Consider the following 6,000-nt stretch of genomic DNA (forward strand, 5'->3'; position numbering starts at 1 on the left):
TATAGCTTTTGATAGTACGAAGTCTGTTACAGATGTTAACAGTAAATATACAGGATGATGGACTGTAGGTGCAAAGGTTTTTAAAAACGTGAATATTTAGCTTATTTACTGTCAATGAATGTGGTACAACATACCCACAAATTAATGTTTCAGAAATAATAAATAAAGTTATGATAATATAGCATGATAAATTGTATTTAAAATTCAGATAATAAAATATTAAAATTATTTATTATTATTGTCCGCTATCTGTTTCTATAGGCTGTCCTGTCAAAAATTATTGTCACATTGTAATATAAAAGAAAATGTAATTTATTTTAAAGTGAACACTTAATAAATGGTGATCGGAAATGTGTGCAAAATCTTTAAAGTTTTTTATGTCAAATTAGCTACACATTCACGTTTGCAGTTAAAACAAATCACCTATATAATATCAAGTTGAACTAAGTAAGTACCAAATTATTTGTGAGTATAAAAATGTATACAGGGTCATTGTAAAAAGGTGTAAATGCGTTTTGCTATCAAGTTTTATATTCACCTCTTAAAGTTTTTACGTTTATATATCATGCTGTATATTTGATAGGTTACTATTGCTCTTGAGTTTAGACTGATTGTTTAACCCTTAAATGCATGACTCTTATTTATGCTTAAAAAAATATTTATCTTGCAGATAAGTACACTAAAATGCAGGGCAAAAAAAATGAAATGTATATAATATTTTTTAAACTTACTTTTTAAACTTACTTTAAAAAAACCTAACGTTGCATATTTACAACACTATGCATTTTCTCTCTCATTTTACGTTTAAGGTACGTTGCAAGTTTACATAATTATGCATTTAAGGGTTAAGGCTTTTAATATTAATTAATTGAATATAGATGCGAAATGAATCGATGGGTGAATGACAACATCGATGCATCGGAGCGTCCGAACGCCGCGCGTCTGTGTGCGTTCAATAAATTATCTAAACACGAGCGCTCGCTCTATATAATCTGTACACAATCAATTAATCTGTCCATTTATTACTCTACGTAACGCCATGTAATCGCCCGGCCGCGTCCCTCCAACAATGCGACGATATACACTGTTCGTCATACATGAATCACTAAGTGAGAGGCCGTTACAAATTGCCGGCAATTAGAGCGGCTTTGTATAGTGAAGTATAAACAATATCGCACGGATGAAATAGGATTCCGGAGTCATGAATCAGTGGTCGTTGGCTGAATCGATACAGATAATGGCCGATTACTTAGAGAGAGTTGACAGCCCTGAGCGGCTAGGGACGCGCCGAGACATTGATATCTCGATACACGTATTTTAAAATTATTATTTTAAAAACAACATTATTTTTAAAATTGTCGAACACGTGTTCGTTTAGAATACTAAAATTAACCATTCATTTTTTTATTTACATATGTACAGGCTGATTAAAAAAAAATTATAGCAAAAATAGCATTTGTCACACCTAATTCAAATAACACTGCCATAAAGCTATGAAAAATAAAACTACATTTTTTATTAGATTGCGATAAGCTAATAACTTCTGGCAGTAGAAAGTTTGCACATATTAAACAATAATTATAATATGATTTAATTTGAATTTAAAAAGCGCTTTTTCTTACTGTATGATCATTATATGTCATATAATAATTGACAGCAAATAAGCTATATATTCATCATTTAAAGCCTTTATATCTATAACCAATCATTCTGTATGTCATGATATTTTGTAAATTAAAAATAAATCATTGTTTACTATCTGTCTGTGCAGATTTTGTGCTGTACTCCAATACAAAATATATAAATAAATATAATATATTGTATACTGATCATTTTATACAGGGTGATTAGAAATAAATGTGAAAGCTTTTATGGTTTTTGCAGATTAATAAGTTTTTACAACTTTAAAGCATTTAGAAGTATAATCAATCACCCTGTATATTAATAACTTGAAGTAAATGAGTCCCAATTACGTCTCCATATTTAAATACACTAGTTAAGAGGAGACGGGTTAAATATTTAACTGTTATTGTCACAATACGTGTGGTCCGCTTAATTAATAACTTTGTTTAAGTACAAGTGGATGCGGAGTTAAGTGAAATTTTAGTAGAGCTTATCAAGTTTATTACTTATTATTTTATTTTATAACTTACTCGTAACTTGTTTTAGGGTTAATAATTTAGAAGAAATTGTTACACTAGATCGTATAATTGTGTGTCATCCCATTAATGTAGTACTATGGTCAAAAAGTTAGTTAAATTTATTTATAAAATGTAAATACTTTAATAATATAATAAATTAATAAATGATAAATTAATAAATTAATAAATAAATTAATATGTAATAATAAATTAATAATATAATTTATTTTTCCAAATCAATTTCATCGCTTCTTTCAGTCCTCCAAATAGTCGGAATAGTTATTTTCCGGTATAGCCTTATATATCTCCGATTCGGTTTTTAACTCCTCAATCGTTTCAAAACGGCGTCCCCATATCGGCCTTTTGAGTTTGATGAATAGCCAGAAGTTGCACGGAGTCAAATCAGGTGAATATGGTCGCGGAACGACATGAGTCGATTTTTTGGCAAAAAAATCGCGAAGTACCAATGCAGTATGATATCGACTAATCGAAACTTGACGCGTTAGAGACACAAAACATTCTTCAAAATGGTTTGAATTAAGTCTAATGATATTCCAACACTATCATCTTTGATTTTTAAGACGTATTTCAAGTCAGTTTCAAATAATAATTTCACCTTACTTTTTGTTGACAGTATATTACGGATTTGCATCTATATATGGAATATTTCTTTAATCAAGTAAAGGTGAACTAAGAACGGAAATTACGAAATTTCTTCCAACAGGAGGTTGAATGTGACAATCATTAAAAAAACATATTTTCAAACTATTGCTCCAAAAGGTATAAGATTTAGTCAGAATATTTTTTTAGTCGTGTTGAAAATTGCCTAGAGTGGACTTAATGAAATTACCTCTACAAAAGTTAGAGACAGTTAGTAAAGAGCCTTAAAGTCCACTGCAAAGCTTGCCTTGTGCTGCACGCATTAGCGATTTCCCAACACCTAAAAACTATGTTGTTGGTCCACTAGTGGGGCTTCTACCCACACCGGCGGTACCTGCTCATGATTTTTACTTGAGAACGATTCTGTTCTAATGAAGTCCATGATTGCATTAGCGATGACACCGCCCGCTACCACTTTAGATTCATTCATTATATTATAATTAATTCTCGCTCAGGGTACAGCTAGTTCATTATATTTCATTTCATATGTTTTAAGTAAGAAAAGGACCAATATTTAGCCACCTCGCACCGATTAGTGCCAAACACAGAGTCTCTGTGCAGAGTCTCTGTGTTTGGCACTAATCGGTGTGGCATGGCTCCTTAGGATGCCCCGTGGAGGGGTGAAACACGTGTTGAGTAATTTGGCGGTGGCGGTTGTGTGATTCGCATTGTTAGCCGCATACGCATTTATCAGCGGGCTGGCGGGTGGTGCATTTCATTGCACGACTGCCACTGCATGTGCGGAGGTGGCTAAATATTGGTCCTTTTCTTACTTAGAATGGACTTCCGCGAGGTAACGCCTGATTCCATTAAATACCATATGTTTTAGTCTCTCCTACTCTTACGTTTCATTTATTTTGATTATATTGTACATATACTTAATTACTTATTGTCTTTGTGGCAACTGTGTTACTCTACGTCATCTAGTAGAGTTGCCGTGAACGAGATCGGGTGCAAAGCGCAGAGCCGTGTGCGCAGATGTAGATGCCCGCAAACTTCGAGTGTCCTAGTGACACCTCGAGCATGGTGGCGAACACATGTTTCTTTTGTTTATTTTCTTACCGCGTGACCTTTTGAAAATTGTCTGCCATACCTCATAAACTCATATCCACAAAAGCCTTAATTACAGTTCATATCTGAAGAGTTATATCCTATAGTTATCTTACAGTATTTTTCAATTACCTGAATAAGATCTCCTTGACCTATTTTTTTGAAGAAGCCGAAAAATGGCTTGATTCATGGATTGCCTCGAAAGATGAGTCATTTTTCCGACGGGGGATTCAATTGCTACCAGAGAGATGGAAGAAAGTGGTCTCTAATGATGGACAATACTTTGAGTAATGTCATTGTAAGCATTGTATTTTAAATAATTTTTTTTTGAATAAAAAAAACAACGAGAACTTATTCAAGGTCCTATATATCTCTATGTGCTTATAAATTTTCCATTCATCTTGTTTTCGTCTAAAAGTAAACATAAAAAATGAGAATTAAATATTGTAATTTCGATAACAATATCGATATGAAACTATTAACAAAATAAAACATTTACATCACTAGTTATAACTATTTAAGTTGCGATATTGATTTTAAGTTTATTTTTATTTCACCGCCGACCCACCTGGTCGAGACGACCGCCTTTAGTGTAATATTTTAAGTGTTTGCTTTCGTCTCTTGAGATTTTACGCAGTGTGTTATAAGTAAAAGGGTTTTATTAAACTATTAATGGGTATATTTGTCTATAACTGCCTTTATCTGTAACCTAAGTTAATCTCAATATTTGTATATCATGTACATAAACAGATTGATTTGGGTAAAAGATTTAAAGGGATCGATACATGACTTATTTGTCAGATAAAACCTTAAAACCATTAATTCTTTTTTTTACTTTTGGAACACGATAGGCCCATACCTTCCGGCAAGATCTATAGGGATTTATAGTAAACAATAACTAATTTAATATGTAGTGATTCAAAAGTCGAAAAAGATTTTTCTTACTGTATTACGTCAAATCTCATTGATTATTGAACAGGACGTACCATATATTAATTTTCAAAAAAAGAGCTATACATTCACCCATTTAAAGCTCAACAAATCAGTCTATATGTTGGTAAAATTGCGTTGAAATGTCGCTTGAATATGAATAGGGGAGTTTAACGTGTTCCCACTGCTAAAGGTACAGCTCTACTCAGAGGTATTTTCTTGGGAGACTGCACCTACACGCATGGAAGTTCCGTGTAAACCTATTCTGAGTTTAAAACCAATCCTGAGCTTAGTGGACTTCCGAGTGAGCGTCGGAGCTTTGTAACTTAGTAATAAGCCTCATTAGAAAGCCTACTTTAAGCAATAAATGCTAATGGAAGAACATAAACACAAAAAAATGTTCGTGATAAAAAATCAAGGTAATATATGTTGTAATACCTTCGGTGCGGTGATATCTGCACATAATTAGAAAGAGATAGATCGGACTTCTTTTCATCCGTTGAACGTCTATTACAAGGCACGGGTTTCCACCAAAGGCCGCCACGACCACTGGTCTTCGGCTGTCCGCACCAGCGACCTCTTGCGACATTATGTCTTTGGTCCACTTAATGGGAGACTTACCCACGTCGCGTCAACCTACTCGTGGTCGGCACTCATAGAACCTTTCGTTCCCAACAGCCATCAATTGCATCCCTCCATGACTACGTGACCTTAATTTTTTCTGTGTGTGAGTGCTGATCAAATGCGATTGCAGGAGAACCGCTAACTACTATTCCAGATGAGCAATTCCTGGAGATACATCAATGATTTCGTTTCTACTGCAGGTTTCCGCATTCTGACTCAATCTCGCAACGAAGATCAAAGCATATATCTCTGAGTGACCATGAGCTTTCTGGTTATTGTTATTAAATATAATTTCCTGGTGATCCTGAAAAAGATCCCACAAGTAATATAGAAACGCTATAATAAAAGCTGATTTTTTATATGTTACCACTACTATCAGACAAACATTTTATTCATTACTTTTCTTTCATACTTCTCAATTTCTTATACATTCCTTCTGTGCTTCACAATATCTTTTTTCCTTTCTATTTTATATTTTCTTCCACACATTGGCTTTCCTCGATCTAATTCCTAGATCATAGATTATTACATTATCACAGTTTATTTGACTTATAAATAACTTTTTATTTCTTATAATAATTTTCTTTACAATAAA

The sequence above is a fragment of the Battus philenor genome, unplaced genomic scaffold (genome assembly GCF_028537555.1).
Source record: "Battus philenor isolate CCGP_79_NKW_IND1 unplaced genomic scaffold, ilBatPhil1.0.hap1 SCAF_18, whole genome shotgun sequence".
Classification (NCBI taxonomy): domain Eukaryota; kingdom Metazoa; phylum Arthropoda; class Insecta; order Lepidoptera; family Papilionidae; genus Battus; species Battus philenor.